At 38.9% G+C, this 18,584-nt stretch overlaps 1 protein-coding gene across 2 annotated transcripts in view; it reads right to left on the bottom strand.

The window, feature by feature from the left end:
• The window catches only part of BBS9 (Bardet-Biedl syndrome 9), a 436,742-nt gene extending 418,158 nt beyond the window's left edge, over positions 1 to 18,584 (bottom strand). For both annotated transcript variants that reach the window (XM_070468373.1, XM_070468376.1), the window contains exon 1: positions 17,844 to 18,584. The gene's annotated coding sequence lies outside the window, so the exon portion shown is untranslated. The remainder of the gene's footprint in view (positions 1 to 17,843) is intronic.

Below are 18,584 nucleotides of genomic sequence, written 5' to 3'. Positions count from 1 at the left end.
TGCAAGTCACAACAGGATTTAAGAACTGAGTAACTCCTACAGCATAGGAGTTAACTAAACTTAAACAACTTTGAGAAAAAATACTGCATTTAACTCTTAACTTTTTGGTATTTTGTGGACATACGTGAAACCACAACTCCAAATGAGTGGAAACATTAATCAAATATTTTGCCATGCCATTGGAAAATGAAGCTGAGAAATTATACATTTATGTTGCGTCAATTCTCTCCTCTGGGACATTTAGCAGACAACTGCACAAAGTAATACATTCTTTGAAGGATCAAGATCCAAATTCTACCAGCACTAGTCAGCACATAATTTCTAGACAAAACACCTAATTTCCCTTCAGTTTGGTCACTAGAAAGACTGTAGCATCTCCTGTCACAATGAGTTGCTAAGAAGAGCAAATGAGATCAAATGCATCAATGACTAATACCAGAAGGGGTACATTACAAGTACTCAAAAAGCATTCACTCTCTTTCCCCTAACTGTAGAAAGGAAGATGAAAGAGGCAATTCACATCAAAAAAACAACTAGGAACTGTGAGCTGTAGGTCTATTTATAGCACTAATTACCTGTGTGTCCTCAGGCAACTCACATAACCCCTTTGCACTTTGATTCCTCATCTAAAATGAGGATACACCAGCCATACCACTGGGCTACGGATGTGGTGCATGGGAAAGCACACTAGCCCTTTAAAATGACAGTACAAACCACAGAGGGGGCTTCCCAGGTGGATCAGATGGTAAAGAATCTGCCTGCAATGCAGAAGATCCAGGTTCAATCCCTGGGTATGGGAAGATCCCCTGGAGAAGGGAAAGGCAACCCACTCCAGTATTCTTGCCTAGAGAATTCCACGGACAGAGAAGCCTGGCGGGCTATATGGTCCATGGGGTCACAAAAGGTCAGACATGACTGAGCGGCTAACACTTCTTAGGGCTTCCCTGGTGGCTAAGACAGTAAAGAATCCACCTGCAGTGTGGGAGACCTGGGTCCGATTCCTGGATTGGGAAGGTCCCCTAGAGGAGGGCATGGCAACCCACTCCAGTATTCTTGCCTGAAGGATCACCATGGACAGAGGGGCCTGGCGGGCTACAGTCTATGGGGTCGCAAAGAGTCAGACATGACTGAGCGACTAAGCACACACATCACATACCCACCTTGGGATTCTATGAGAATTTATTTATCTAACATAAATTAAGCTTTCCTTCAAGATTCACTGATTTAAATGATAGGATAAGCAGTCAACTCTTTTTATTCAAAGAGGCTCTGTTCTATAAGGTGGCAGCAAACATTGAATTTGCAAACACTGAACCATTGCTCCTAGAGGAAATAGAGGGTTAGAGTCATGCAAGCTTCTATTCACAGCATTTTCAGCAACCAATCAATACATAATTTTGTTTCTTGTGTGATTCTGTTTAAAGATAGTTTATTTTATATACTGCTGGTTCATTAACATTGAACTCCATGACCAACAACACTGCAACTCATACTGAAGAAAACTTATATAGTAGAGGTATTTTCTCCATAGAGTCCATCACAGCCTTCTTGCACTCAGGAACATTAGACAGTACTTTAGCACTACTCTCGGGGACAATTTTAAATAGCAATATCACACACACACACACATACACACACACACACACACACACACCCCAAACCACAGAGATGGAAAAAGTAGACTACATAGGTGCTAAGTAGACTACAAAGAAAAATGAGAGCTGAAACAAGACGACAAGAAGGCAGAGAGCTGCTGTATTTGACATCAGCTGGGAACATCCATATCAAGTGACTCAGATTTTTTGCCACTCTGCCTATAACCATGAATGACCACGAAAGCACTACGGATATTGATTTGGGATTACAAAAAATTTTGGTGAGCAGGAAAACTCACAAATATAGAATATGCAAATAATGAGGATCACCATTCAGTTTTTAAAAGGTAGATCAATCTGCTTCTTTCAGTAGGCCTTCCACACAGGTTAATCACAGAAATCAAGATTACTTGTATTCATAGAATTGGCTAAGAAATTAGATTACCATAATATGGTGGTGAAAAGTACAGCCTCTGGAGGCAGTTGGTATGAGTTTGAATCCCTGCTCTACCATATAGTAACCAGGCAACCAGATGCAGGTTACTAAAAGTTACTGAATCTATCTATACTTTGGCTTCCTCATTTGTTAATAGTAAAATAAAGGTAAGAATGGTATGTGAGGACTGAATAAAAACACAGTAGAGTCAACCTACAAAATAGGAGAAAGCATTTGCAAATCATGTATCTGAAAAGAGTCACAATACACAATTCAACAACAAGAAAATTTAAATGGGCAAAGGAGGTGAGGAGAAATTTATCTAAATAAGATAGACAAATGGACAACAAGTATATGAAACAACACTCAACATCACTAATCATTAGAGATTTGCAAGCCAAAACCACAATGAGATACTACCTCAGATCCATTAGTATGGCTATTACCAAAAATAATAAGTGTTAGCAATGATGTAGAGTAATCAAACACTTGTGCACTGTTGGTAAGAATGTAAAATGATGCTGCCACTGTTGAAACAGTATGGTGTTTTCTCAAAAAATTAAAAATTGAAATTACCATTTGATCCAGCAATTCCACCTCTGGGAATACAGCCAAATGAACTGAAAGCAGGTTCTCGAAGAGATATTTGTACAACCATGTTCATGGCTCAGTGGTAAAGAATCCACCTGCAATGCAGGAGACCTAAGAGATGCAGGTTCAATCCCTGAATAGGGAAGATCCCCTGGAGGAGGGCATGGCAACCCATGCCAGTATTCTTGTCTGGAGAATTCCATGGACAGAGGAGCCTGGTGGGCTACAGTCCACAGGGTCACAAAGAGTTGGACATGACTGAAGTGACTAAGCACGTACACAAACATATGTTTATAGCAGCATTATTCACAAGAGCCAAAGGTAGAAACAAACCACCTGACAATTGGCAGATAAGTGGATCATCAAATTTAGTATATACCTACAATGGAATTTTTTTTTGGTGGAGCAGCACTCTTTTTTGTTGAAGTATAGTTTACAATGTTGTGTTAGCTTCTGGTGCATAGCAAAGTGATTCAGTTGTGTGTGTATATACATATATATATATATATATATATAAGTATATATATATATATATATAATATATACATAGTTTCCATTATGGTTCAGTACAGGATATTGAATATAGTTCCCTGTGCTATACAGTAGGACCTTGCTGTTTATCTATCTTATATATAGTATGTATCTGCTAATCTCAGACTTCTAATTTATCTTTACCCCCACCTCCCCTTTCCCTTTAGTTTAGAAAACAAACCATAAGTTTGTTTTCTATGTCTGTGAGTCTGTTTGTTTCATAAGCAAGTTCATTTGTGTCATATTTTAGACTCCATATGTAAGTGCTATCATACTTGCCTTTCTCTGACATTTCATTTAGCATAATAATCTCTAGGTCCATGCATGTTGCTTCAGATAGCATAATTTCATTCTTTTTATGACTGAGTAGTATTCCACCATGAGAGAGAGAGAGAGAGAATGTGTGTGTGTGTGTGTGTGTGTGTGTGTGTGTGTAACCTACATCTTATTTATCCATTCATCTACTGATGGACATTTAGGTTGCTTCCATATTTTGTGTGTGTGTGTGTGTGCTCAGTCTCATCCTATTCTTTGTGACCTCTTGAGACCTCATAGACTGTACCCCACCAGGCTCCTCTGTCCATGGAATTCTCCAGGCAAGAATATTGGAGTGGGTTGCCATTCCCTTCTTCAGGGGATCTTTCTGACCCAGGGACTGAACCCAGGTCCCCAGGATTGCAGGAAGATTCTTAACCATGTGAGGGAAGCCCAGAAGTCCTAAGAGGTTGCCCCTTCCTTTACTTCATTATTTTTTTGTTGAAGTGTAGGTGAGTTCCAATATTAAATTAGTTTCAGGTATACAGCACAGTGATTCAATATTTTTATAGATTATATTCCACTAAGAGTTATTACAAAGGGATTTCCCTGGTGATCCAGTGGTTAAGACTCTGTGCTTCCCAGTGCAGGAGGCGTGAGTTTGATCCCTGGTCATGGAACTAAGATTCCACATGCTATAAGCACAACCCCCACACTCCAAACAAAAAAATTGCTTTTACAAGATAATGACTATAATTCCCTGTGCTGTACAACTTATCCCTGTTGCTTATCTACCTTTTTAACTTTTTATTGGATTATAGTTGATTTACAAAAAGGTTGCATTTTAAATAATTTCATTTCTGTAAAATTTTCAAATTTACAAAATTAAGCTGATGGAGAACAGATCAGTGGTTACCAAGGTTAAGAGAGAGTATGACTTTAAAGGATTAATGCAAAGGAATTTCTTTGAGGTGATGAAAAAGTTCTAGAACCAGACTTTGGTGGTGGTTCCATGGCATAAATTTTATTTCTTAGAACTATATTCCTACAAAAAAAAAAAGTATATGTAATATAAAACATGGTGAGGTTGAAATAAGATCTGTAATTTAGTTAATAGTACTAAATAGAGTATAGTTGCTGTTGTTCAGTCACCCAGTCATGTCTGACTCTTTGCGACCCTATGGACTGTAGCACACCAGGCATGCCTGTCCCTCCCCATCTCCCAAAGTCTGCCCATTGCATTGGTGATGCCAGCCAGCCATCTCATCTTCTGATGCCCTCTTCTCCTTCTGTCCTCAATCTTTCCCAGCATCAAGGACTTTTCCAATGAGTCGGCTGTTCGCATCAGTTCAGTTCAATTCAGTCGCTCAGTCGTGTCTGGCTCTCTGCGACCCCATGAATCACAGCACGCCAGGCCTCCCTGTCCATCACAAACTCCCAGAGCTTACTCAAACTCATGCCCATCAAGTCAGCGATGCCATCCAGCCATCTCAACCTCTGTCGTCCCCTTCTCAGATGACCAAAATACTGGAGTTTCAGCTTCAACATCAGTTCTTCAAATGAGTATCCTGGATTGATTTCCCTTAAGATTGACTGGTTTGATCTCCCTGCTGTCCAAGAAACTCTCAGGAGTCTTCTCCAGCACCACAGTTCAAAGGCGTCAGTCCTTTGGCAGTCAGCATCCACAGTGATTTGAGAGCTCAAGAAGAGGAAATCTGTCACTGCTTCCACCTTTTCCCCTTCTATTTGCCAAGAAGTAATGGAGCCAGATTCCATTATCTTAGTTTTTTTTAATATTTAGTTTTAAGCTGGCTCTTTCATTCTCCTCCTTCACCCTCATCAAGAGGCTCTTTAGTTCTTCTTAGCTTTCTGCCTATCTGAGGTTGTTGCTGTTTCTCCCACCTATCTTGATTCCAGCTTGTAACTCATCCAGCCAGGTATTTCTCATGATGTGCTCAGCATATAGGTTAAACAAACAGGATGACAGCAGACAGCCCTGCCATACTCCTTTCTCAATCTTGAACCAATCAATTGTTCCAAGCAGGGTTCTAATTGTTGACTCTTGACCCACATACAGGTTTATCAGGAGAGAGGTAAGATGCTCTGGTAGGCTCATCTCTTTAAGAGCTTTCCTCAGTTTATTTATGATCCACACAGTTAAAGGCTTTGGCGGAGTCAATCAAACAGAGGTAGGTGTTTTTCTGGACTTTCCTAGCTTTCTCTATGATCCAGTGAATGTTGGCCATTTTATCTCTGGTTTCTCTTCCTTTTCTAAACCCAGCTTGGACATCTGGAAGTTCTTGGTTCACATAATGCTGAAGCCTAGCATGCAAGATTTTAAGCATGACCTTACTAGCATGGAAAATGAGTGCAATTGTCCGATGATTAGCACATTCTCTAGTACTACTCTTCTTGGGAATTTGGATGAGAATTGACCTTTTCCAGTCCTGTGGCCACTGCTAGGTCTTCCGGATTTGCTGACATACTGAATGCAGCACCTTGATGGCATCATCCTTTAGGGTTTTGAATAGTTCTACTAGAATTCCATCACATCCACTAGCTTTATTAACAGCAATGCTTCCTAAGATCCACTTGACTTCGCTCTCCAGAATGTCTGGCTCTGGGTGAGTGACCACACCATTGTAGTAATCCAATTCACTAATATCTTTTTTGTACAGTTCTTCTGTGTATTCCTTCCGTCTCTTCTTGATCTCTTCAGTAATTGGGGGAAAGACTAGAGAGTTCTTTAGGAAAATTGGAGCTATCAAGGGAATATCTTGCCCAAAGATGGGCACAATAAAGGACAGAAACAATGGGGACCGAGTAGACACTGGAGAGATCAAGAAGAGATGGAAAGAATACACAGAAGAACTGTAGAAAAAAGATCTTAAAGAACAGTATTACTACGATGGTCTTGGATGGCCCTACATGGTGTAGCTCAATACTTATTGTACTAATGTCAATTTAATGGCTTTGATAATTGTACTTTATCACTGGGAAACCACTATTTTTGCAGCTTCTATGTGATCATAAAATCCTTTCAAAGTGACAATTTTAAAGAAACAACAGGTTCATGTAAGGCCCTCTCTTTATGTTAAAAAATAAAGTAGTCAGGTAAAGGCAAGGTGTTCATGAAAGTTAAGCAAAAACACCTAGCAGGTAAATAAACTTATCATGAGTTTTAACATGTGGGAGAGTTTCTGAAAAACCATCTGTATCATCTGTTATTAATAATGGCACTATGTAAAACCATACAGATTGCCGGATGACTAAACTTCAAATCTCGTAGCAAATATTCAAAACTATAATAAACACTTCTATTATACTTTTATTGGATTTTTTAATTTGAGAAGGATGTAACAGTACTTAATAAATGCCATGTATTCCCATTACATACTCGAGATACATTGGAAAATTTTAACACATTGTACCATTGGACTGCCACAATAAAGACACATCATTCTCTTGCAGCCCAGGGCAGAATACAACCCCAATTCAACACTATTCAATGATTCATTAGGAGGTCTCACAGCAGTCAGAATATAGTCATCATCATGGCTATGACTTATTACTTAAAAGGGCAAAAAGCATAATCAGGAAAGGCGAAAAGTGTATGTTACCTGTAGTGTGACTATAAACACACATGACTGCATCAGATGAAAATACCTATTATGTGAACATGGCCTTAAAACCTTTGTTAGTGAACAAATTTTTTCAGCTTGCTAGAATAAAGGTGGGTGGGGGGAGGAATCTCCAATATGAAAAACTAACTCTCCAACACTGTGTATAAATGGAACTGTTCTACATCAAGCAGAAATTTCTCATGGACTTCTATCATAAAATTGAATATCTATTCCTATTAACAAAGTACAACTGGCAACATTTAGTTCCTTCCTGTTTCTCCTGCTCTATCAATTTCTCCTGACTCACCTACCACTTCATTAGCTTCTGAAAGTCCTTCTTTTCTAGATTATTTAGCTTTGCTACCCCAAGTGTAGTCCCTGGACTAGCAGGTCAGCATCACCCAAGATGAAATTGTGAAAATTGAGAATCCCAACTCCACCCCAAACAACATCCCCAAGTGATTCACATGCACCTTAAAGTTTGAAAACCACTAGTTGAAATGATACCTGATAGCCTATGTGGATGTTTTCTCATAGCAATGCTCTACTTCTCTTCCTTTTTCCTGTGACCCCTGCCACTAGTTATCTTTCAAAAGTTCAGAAAAAAAAAGACTCACTTTTAAAATCAAGAACCTCCACAGCTAGAAGGTACTGATCAATCAGCTAGTCTTCTCATTCTACAGGTATATGACTCCCCTAAGTCCAGTTCAGTTCAGTAGCTCAGTTGTGTCCGACTCTTTGCGACCCCATGGGCCAGAGTACGCCAGGTCTCCCTGTCCATCACCAACTCCAAGAGTTTATCCAACTCATGTCCATTGAGTCAATGATGCCATCCAACCATCTCATCCTCTGTCGTCCCCTTCTCCTCCTGCCTTCAATCTTTCCCAGCATCATGGTCTTTTCAAATGAGTCAGCTCTTTGCATCAGGTGGCCAAAATATTGAAGTCTCAGCTTCAACATCAGTCCTTCCAATGAATACTCAGGACTGATCTCCTTTAGGATGGACTGGTTGGATCTCCTTGCAGTCCAAGGGATTCTTAAGAGTCTTCTCCAACACCACAGTTCCAAGGCATTAATTCTTCGGTGCTCAGCTTTCTTTACAGTGCAACTCTCACATCCATACATGACTACTGGAGAAACCATAGCCTTGACTAGACAGACCTTTGTTGGCAAAATAATGTCTCTGCTTTTTAATACGCTATCTAGGTTGATCATAACTTTGCTTCCAAAGAGTAAGCATCTTTTAATTTCACGGCTGCAGTCACCATCTGCAGTGATTCTGGAGCCCAAAAAATAAAGTCAGCTACAGTTTCCACTGTTTCCTCATCTATTTGCCATGAAGTGATAGGACCAGATGCCATGATCTTAGTTTTCTGAATGTTGAGTTTTAACCCAACTTTTTCACTCTCCTCTTTCACTTTCATCAAGAGGCTCTTAAGTTCTTCTTCACTTTCTGCCATAAGGGTGGTGTCATCTGCATATCTGAGGTTATTGATATTTCTCCTGGCAATCTTGATTCCAGCTTGTGCTTCATCCAGCCCAGTATTTCTCATGATGTATTCTGCATATAAGTTAAATAAGCAGAGTGACAATATACAACCTTGACGTACTCCTTTTCCAATTTAGAACCAGTCTGTTGTTCCATGTCCAGCTCTAACTGTTGCTTCCTGACCTGCATACAGATTTCTCAGGAGGCAGATCAGGTGGTCTGGTATTCCCATCTCTTTTAGAATTTTCCACAGTTTGTTGTGATCCACACAGTCAAAGGCTTTGGCATAGTCAATAAAGCAGAAATACATATTTTTCTGGAACTCTCTTGCTTTTTCAATGATCCAGTGGATGTTGGCAATTTGATCTCTGGTTCCTCTGCCTTTTCTAAATCCAGCTTGAACATCTGGAAGTTCACAGTTCATGTATTGCTAAAGCCTGGCTTGGAGAACTTTGAGCATTACTTTACTAGCATGTGAGATGAGAGCAATTGTGCAGCAGTTTGAGCATTCCTTGGCATTACCTTTCTTTGGGATTGGAATGAAAACTGACTTTTTCCAGTCCTGTGGCCACTGCTGAGTTTTCCAAATTTGCTGGCATATTGAGTGTAGCACTTTCACAGTATCATCTTTCAGGATTTGAAGTAGCTCAACTGGAATTCCATCACCTCCACTAGCTTTGTTTATAGTGATGCTTCCTAAGGCCCACTTGACTTCACATTCCAGGATGTCTGACTCTAGGTGAGTGATCACACCATCATGATTATCTGGGTCGTGAAGATCTTTTTTTGTACAGTTCTTCTGTGTATTCTCGCCACCTCTTCTTAATATCTTCTGCTTCTATTAGGCCCATGCCATTTCTGTCCTTTATTGAGCACATCTTTGCATGAAATGTTCCCTTGGTATCTCTAATTTTCTTGAAGAGATCTCTAGTCTTTCCCATTCTATTGTTTTCCTCTATTTCTTTGCACTGATCACTGAGAAAGGCTTTATCTCTCCTTGCTATTCTTTGGAACTCTGCATTCAAATAGGTATATCTTTCCTTTTCTCCTTGGCTTTTCGCTTCTCTTCTTTTCACAGCTATTTGTAAGGCCTCCTCAGACAGCCATTTTGCTTTTTTTTGCATTTCTTTTCCTTGGGGATAGTCTTGATCCCTATCTAAATTACAGAACTAATGGCAGAAGCATTTCTGCATACCCTCTCCAGATCTCTAGACCTGGTCTTGTTAGGTTGTCACTGCCTGCAATTTAATATCCGAAACACTGAAAAAGCATAGGTCAGTATAGAGGGTTTTTTGTTTTGCTTTGTTGTAATTTTTAAAAAGGGGGGAGGGGTGTTATTTTTAAACCTAGGTCCAACAAATGGCTCTTCTTCACAAGACCACAGCTACTTCATTTCAGACCAACTTACCTTCATACCAGGGCAAAACATAAGTTAATACATAGGGAGCATGCACAGTCAGTCGTATCTGACTCTCTGTGACCCCATGGACTGTAGCCCACCAGGCTCCTCTGTCCATGGAATTTTCCAGGCAAGAATACTGAAGTAGGTTGTCATTTCCTTTTCTAGAGGATCTTCCCCACCCAGGGATCAAACCCATGTCTCCTGCTTGCCAGTCGTATTCTTTAACACTTTAACCTGGGAAGCCCTAATATATAGCAGAACTGCATGAATTACATCAAAATTCAGCACACTGGTTCGCCCATGACCCAGGTGTTATCATTTACTATTGTGGACAATCAACTGCTGAATAGGTCTAACATCTTTAAAAATTAATGAACAATAGGGAAACTAACAACTTGGACTGATGGTCAGTAGCATGTCTCCCAGTGCCTCTCTTTTCAATTTCAAAGGTCGAAGCAGAGAAAGGTGCACTGCCCACTCCCAAGAAAATAAGAAAACACAAATCTTCATTTGTGCTAAATTTTTACACCATTAATTTCCTTTTCTCAAAAACTGCTGTATTTTTACATGATAGGTTAGGCTGCAGGACAAAAGATTTCAAAGGGGAGTTCCTTTCCACTTTGGCTTCATAGACTGGACAGCAAGTCTGAACAACCTAAGGTTGCTAGATATCCCTGCTTATCTGCAAAAAAAAAGCTAATCTTTTGGCTTGAATAATAAAACACACCTACAAAAAATTTCTCTTTGCACATATCAGCTGTGTTCCTAATAAGCTTATACATAATCATTGTTATTGCTCGCTCAGTCATTTCAGTTGTGTCCAACTCTGGAACCCTATGGACTGTAGCCCACCAAGCTCCTCTGTCCATGGGGAGTCTCCAGGCAAGAATACTGAGTGGGTTGCCATGCCCTACTCCAGGCGATCTTTCTGACTCAGGGATCAAACCCACGTCTCTTTGCATCTCCTGCATTGGCAGGGAGGTTCTTTACCACTAGCATCACCTACTTGCTCTTAAATATAAGTCTTAGAGACTCCAGAGCACATTGATATCTAATGAAACTCTGATGAAATCTTGGGGTAATATAGGTATTTCTCCCACAACCATATGTTATACAACTTAAAGTTTCAGAGAATTCCACTTTCGGCATGATATGTGAGAAGTTCCATGGGCCCACTTCCCAGTGAAACTCTGAAAATTATTTTTTTAAATAATCATTTAACATCTCTGGAAGTTGTCCTAGGAGCTTACAGCAAATAAAGAAACACTAAAAATCTAAAACTCAGTAAGAACAGTAAGAGTCTGTAATATTTAAACTAACACTCCCTCCTCCATAGTCCTAGTTCAGCAAGACGGTACTGCATGCCAGACTGGTACGGCCAAAAACCCTCTTCCCATAGCTCCCAATCAGAAAACCATTTTCCCAGGAGGGGCAGGACGTCAGCATTATTTGTCCTGCTGCCACCTATCTGTTGCTGACTATAGAAGAAATTGAAAATCTAAACAGACTGATAAAAAGTAGAAAGACTGAAGTAGTAATCAAAAAACTAGCTACAAAGACCAGGCTCAAAGAAAGAAAGGGAGGAAAGACTAGGCTCAGTCAGTAAATTCCACCAAAGGTTTTTTAAAAATTAACACCAATTGTTCACTAATCTCTCCAAAAATAAAACAGGAGGGATCACTTCCCAACTCATTCTATGAAGCTAGTGTTACATTGATAACAAAACTAGACAAATACAAGAAAAGAAAACTATAGACCAGTGTCTCTTACAAATGTGTATGTAAAAATCTTCAACACAACACCAGCAATGTGAATCAAACAATGTATTATTAGAATTAAACACCATGGCCAAGTGTAATTTACCCCCAGGAATGCAATGTTAGTTTAACACCCAAAATTAATTAAGAAAATATGCCAAACCAGTAGAGTAAAAGTAAAAAACCACCTTATTATTTTGTTGGGTAGTTAGAATAGGAAACAGGAGTCCAAAATGACGGTCGCTTTTTAAAGAGAAGGAAGGGAAAAGCCCATGAAAATAGAACAAAGGAAGATCGAGGACCAGAGTGAGGAACTCAGGTAGAAGAAACAGCACTTCCAGCTAGCCCAATTTACATAGAGCAGGCCCAGGGGGGAAGGAAAAGACATATAAAAAGAGGAGCCAAATCGCTCTTGCTCTCTCTCTCTCTCCCTCTCTCTCCTGTGCGCTGGCACGCTCCCCCACTCTCTTTTCTTCGAGTCTTTGGGTCGACATGCCCTTATGCCTAGAGGATGGATTCTCCTGCTATTTCCTAAATAAAATAGAGCTGTAACACAGAGCTGTAACACTGATTTGTCTAAGAGCTATAACACGGTCTGTTGGAGACCTGAGAGCTATAACACAGTCTGTCCAAGACCCAAGAGCTGTGATGCGCTGAGGGCTTTAATGTCCATCACTCCAAATCTTTGTTGTGACAAGACAGAACCAAGGATAATACACTCACCTGACAATATCAACAGAGTCAGAAAAAGCGTTTGACAAAATCCAAAACTCTTCAATTGTAAAAACTCTTGATGGGAGGAATTTTCACATATGAGATATGGGAAAGTCATTCTGGCTTATATATAATTTAATTTAAACTTTACATGAACTACAGCAGCATGTCGAATAGCCTGTCTTATAGCCTGTCAAATATGCATGGTACATCTGCTTGAACCATTAAAGAAGAGAGTGCATTTAAAAATCAAAATGGAGTAACTGTGATTCAGACATCCAAAATGGAGCCAGATGGCCATAGTGGATGTATTTTATTCATGTTACTGCATCACTGAGAACTTAGATTATCTGAACTGTATCAAACTCAATGATACATGCAGCAGTTTTCAAAACAATATCTGCTAACAGCTACCTTATAATCTCAAAAGTCTTTCCTCATAACCATGCAACTATTTCAAACCCCAAGAAATCCTAGCTTAATAAGCATCCTTTCAAGTTCCAGTCCTAATTCTTGACAAACAACTTATGTAACTTTGTGGTTATAAAGTTGTATAAATCTTGTTCTCGAATCTGTGTCTCCCAGGCTGTAGCCAGTCTGACTCAAATAAAGCTCTTCTATTCTTATTATAGATTGTTTATTGATTATTAGTACCTATGTTTTCATCATACTAGGAATAGAAAGGAACTTCCTCAAACAGAAAGAGAACACTTACATGCAAAACTCATAGTTTATACCATACTTAATGGTGAATGACTGGATTCTTTCTACCTAATATCAGACACAAGTCTAGGATGTCCTTCTTAATCACGTCATTTGACTATTATATTGGAGGCTGAAGATTAGCCAATTAAGTGGGAAAAAATTAAAGGCTTCCAGATTGGAAAGGAAGAAGTAAAACTATCTTTACTTACAGATGACATGATCTTGTATACAGAAAATCCTCAAAAATTCAGTAAAAACAAACAAACAAAAACTACTAGAGCTAATAAATAATTCAGCAAGGTTGAAGGATCAACATATAGAAATCAACTGTATTTCTATGTACTGGCAATGAACAATCCGAAAATAAGAAACAACTGCATTTACAATAGTATCCAAAGAATAAAACACTTGGGAATAAAAGTAACAAAAGACATATAAAATATATACCCTGAAAACTACAAAATATAGTCAAAAGAAATAAAAAGATCTAAACAGGAAAACACACCATGTTGATGGTTCTGAAGCCTTAACATTATTAAGATGGTAATACTTCCCTAATCTCCACATTCAATGCAATCCCTACCAGATTTCCATGGCTTCTTTGTACAAGTTGACAGGCTTCTGCTGAAATTCTTATAGAATTACCAGGGACTCAGAATGGCCAAAAAAATCTTTTAAAAGAAGAACAAAATTGGAGAACTCATACTTCTCCCATTACAAAAATTACTACAAAGCAACAGGAATCAGAACAGTATGGTACTGGCATATGAGTAGACACAGACAAATGAAAAAGAACTGAGTCCAGAAATAAGCTCATGCTTATAGGAGCCTTACTCATAATACCCAAAAGGTGGAAATGACCCAATTGCCTACCAATTAATGAATATATAAACACAAAGTAGCATAGCCAAACAGTAGAATATCAGTCAATGATGAAAGGAATGAAGTAACTAACATATGCTGCAACACAGATGAAACTTGAAAACATTACTTCAAGAGAAAGAAGCCAATCACAAAAGACAACATATTATATGATTCCATTTATATAATATGTACAGAATACACAAATCCATAGAGACAAAGTAAGTTGGTGGTTTCTTAGGTTTGAAGGAGAGAAGACAAGAAAGTTATAAGTACAGGGTATAAGGTTTCTTTCTGAGGTGATAAAAATATTCTAAGATTTACTCTCGTGCAACTGATGGTTGCACATATCTGTGAACAGATGAAAAAAACTGAATTGTATACATTAAATAGTTTAATTGTATGGCATGTGCATTATATTTCAATAAAGCTGCTATTTTTTAAAGAGTAAATAGTGATGAACACATGGGGGATTGCTTTACTATTATTTATGTTTTTGTTAATGTTTAAAATTTCCCATAATAAAAAATAATAAAATAATATTTTACTTTTTAATAATTAAGTACCTTTATTTTTATTTTTCATTTTCTAAAATGTTTTATTTCTTATTTGGCTGCACTGGATCTTACTTGGGGCACATAGGATCTTTGAACTTCATTGCAGCATGTGGGATCTTTACTTGCAGCGTGTGATATCTAGTTCCCTGACCAGGGATCGAACCCAGGCCCCCTGCATTGGGAGCATGGAGTCCTGGTCACTGGATCAAAAGGAAGTCCCAAAGTTTCACCTTTTTTAAAGTAGGATACTCCTGTATGTTGGCCACATTAACCACTCTATCAGAACAACAATAGGTTGGCAAATTAAATTCAGAAGATTAGCAAAATAAATTCTACCCTTTCTCCTAGAAGGACATCTTACCCCATTGAGAGAGAAAAAAATTAACCATAAATTAAAACTCATGTAAGATGCTAATTTATTTTCCAAGTTCAAAAACATACAGGTCTTGACTTTAACATATTAAGGTAAGCAGTTGGCTGGCAGAGGTCTATTACTGGCAGGAAAGGAAGAAAGGAACAATGGTAATTAGGCATTTTCAGCCATGAAATCTGGCTTTTTTTGTTACAAAAACAAATTTAAAATATTTCAAATGACAGAAGTTCAATACGCATAAATTGATTTTAATTTTATTTAAGTAATTGTCTTCAATAAAAGTAAGAAATAAGAATTTGCATTTTATCCCCTATTCATTCAGTGTTGATTTCCAGCTCCTTCATGATTTTCTATTTTTTGCCTGTTGTGCTTCATCACTTAGTCGTGTTTGACTCTTTGTGACCCTCTAGACTGTAGCCCACCAGGCTCCTCTGTCCATGAGATTCCTCAGGCTAGAACTTTTTAATGGGCTGCCATTTTCCTCCTCCAGGGGATATTCCTGACCCAGGGATAGAACCTGCATCTCCTTTGTATCCTGCATTGTAGGCGGATTCTTTACCCACGTTATCAGGGAAGCCCTTTTCCGTTTTTAAATAAACGTAAAATAAAAACCAAATATCAGGTTTCTCATGGCTATCATCTCCCTTCACTAGAAAAGAAAATAATAGCTAACATTTACTAAGCATTTACCAAGGCCCCAGGTACCATTCTAAGTGATTTGCAAGTATTCTAATCTTCATAACAAAACTACAAAGTAAACCATAGATACTATTTTATCTATGAATACCTATTTTATAGGTATTCTTGAACAAAGAGAGGTTAAGAAACCTGCCCAAGTGATCACAACTATCAATAGCAAGAAGTTGGAAGTAACACCCAAAACCAGATTATCTGCTTGTAAATAAGGGCAGCCACCTCACAAAAATTAAAAAGCTATAACTCTGTTAACATCAATTCTAATCACTGTGAGTTCAGACTTCAGGAAAGTATCTCCCATATTTAACTAAAACTTTAAAGGATGATTAGAAAACAATAATTAGAAGTTTTTAACAGATGCATATTATAAATAGTCACAAAAGACTGATCTCTTAGACCTTAATAGAATATTAAATAAAGACTCATCTCTTTATCCCTTAACCTCCAGAAATTCTCTTCCACGCTTCTCACTTTCTTTTTTGTTTTTAATACTTATATATATGTTATCTCCCACACCAAGTTTACTCAGATTTAGTTTTCATTTAAGACGTGGGTGTTTTAATACCTCATTTGCTTAGTCCTAAAATATGGAAGGATGGCTAGATGAACAGCTGTGGCAATAATAACCCCAAGAATCTTCTGGAAGGAACATGTGGGTGAGATGGCAGATGCTGAAATTAGGAGGCTAAGACATTGACACTGTTACTTTTCATTTCAGGGGCTTTATTTTCTCCAGGTCATGCTAGTGCTGCCTCGAATTTTGGAAAACATTGGTCAGGTCTTCCAGGCCAGGCAAGATGACAAATGCACAGAGTTAGAAGAATGTTGCTTTTGAAGACAATATTATAGACTCAATGCTAAAATTTTAATAAAAGCCACAAAAGATTAAAGAGCACAGGAGAGGGAGTTGGACAGACCTCAACTGTATGACCTTAGACAAGTTCCTCTTACTCTAGATTCCCAGTTGTTCTGGGAAGATGGGAGAATAAAATAGCCTAATACATGTAACTACTTAGCCCAATGCCCAATCCATAGGAAGCACTCAATAAATGTCAGATAAGTGTCAGTAGTAACCTTGCAGTGGTAATAACAGTAGTGCTGGTGGTGGTTATGATATGTTCTGAGCAAGACAAAACTACAAATGTGAATGCAAACGTCCCCTCCGGAACGAAGATTTAAACTGAAGTTGAAAAGAATGATAGTAACTTTTCATTAACCAGCAAGAATGCTTTGTGTTTCAATGATTTTTGAGAAATTTCTTATCATGAGGGATAAGATTTGCTACAAACTTCAAAAGTTGCAAAGCTTTAAAAATTACTATATCCTATTGATATTGGATTTTTTTTTTTTTGTCCCTTCAAAGAAGGCTTCCATCCAGAAGTCTCACCAAAAACATAAGTGTGTGGTTGTAATTTAAGAACAACAATTACTCATAATTACACAAAATGAAAAATTCCTTAAACTTATAACTTGTAATTATAACTTGCAGAATTTACAAAGTTTCTTTTATATATTATTCTAAATAATAGTTCAACCTATTCACCAAAAAATCTTCAACAAATATTCTCTTTACGTATTTGCAGCATATACGGAAAGAGGTTAGAAAAATTTCTCCCTCTCTGAATACTCACAGACTTTAGCTAAGACTCATCCTTTTCCCTCCAGCATCCTCAACCTGTGGATGTCTGTGATATGGTTTCATTTTTAAAGTAAAAGTGAGATGGATGTGGGGCAGGCAGGCGGGAAAGATCCTTAAAATTGGAGTCAATTGCAGGGCATTGAACTGGGGAAGAGAGAGAGTTCACCTCAGTTCATCTAAACTGCTGTGGTCTGCAATGTAAAGGGAGGAGAAGGAATAATCCTATTGCAAGAAGGAATTAAGGGGTATTAGTACATGCATCCTCCTTCAGTCACAGGCTGGGAACTGCTTTGACCATTTGTTCAGAAGACTTGTTGAAGTGTCACAGGAGAATGCTTGTGCACCATGTGACACTCCTGAATGGAATCTTTAAAAATTCGTATCACCCTTTCTCGACATGTTCACAGGGTCACACACACACACACACACATTGTTCTGGTTGTTTTCTTTTGAATGCAAACATATTCCATAAGAAACCTGTTACCCTCTATCTCCCAAAGCCATTACATGGCATCAGAGAATCAATCTAATAAAAAAAAAATATATATATATATATATATATATAAACACGGAAAGGGCATTATGAATCCGATGTTTAATTCTAGACATACTTTCTTACCTGATGCTGAATCAGGTGGGTCCTGCCCCACCGTCCTTCGCGGTCTCTACAGATGTCCCTTTAAGAATGTCTGCCAGGGTCCCAGGGCTGGAACGACGAGCAAGATTGGACGTCGCAGAGAAAAGCAATCCTTACTACTCCTTCTCGTTCTCCTGATCCAACTTGTCCCACGACCCAGGCAAAGACAGCGTCTCACCAGGTAGCACCACCAGTTCCACGGAGTTGGAGTGATCCCATCAAGTAGCTCTCCCGCATCCTCTCTCTGTCACCCTCAGAGACGAGCAGGAAAAACGGCATCAGTCCCGTGGCAGAGATCAGGCAGGAGAGAACAGAGGAAAGTAATGCTGCTCACAAAGAGGAAATGATGAAGGAGGCAATGAGTGGGATGTAGCAGAAAAAGGACCGCAGCGGCGGAAGGGACACCTCCCGATTCAAGCCTAACTCCAAGCCATCTTCGCCCTGTTGTCATAGCACTTTACAACGAACGCTACTGCGCAAGTCAGATCGCTGAGTCCCAATGCCTTCTGGGGGTTGTAGTCCTGAGTGTCTCCGAAGCGCGGAAGACGGAGAATTTTTCCTGATTGTTGGAATCAAATTTCTACTGGGCGGAGCTAGAGCGAACCATTGCCTACTCCTCGTTAGCGGTGAAACAGAATTAATTCGATTCCCGTTTTCTGTTCTCAGACAGACTTGGACGCGGCTTCTGAGGAAATCCGCCTCTAGCCTCTGGCACGGACGAAG

This window comes from Odocoileus virginianus, chromosome 1, assembly GCF_023699985.2.
Source record: "Odocoileus virginianus isolate 20LAN1187 ecotype Illinois chromosome 1, Ovbor_1.2, whole genome shotgun sequence".
Taxonomy (NCBI): domain Eukaryota; kingdom Metazoa; phylum Chordata; class Mammalia; order Artiodactyla; family Cervidae; genus Odocoileus; species Odocoileus virginianus.
The sequence above is the reverse complement of the archived record's forward strand: the minus strand, read 5'-3'. Positions and strand labels throughout refer to the sequence as shown.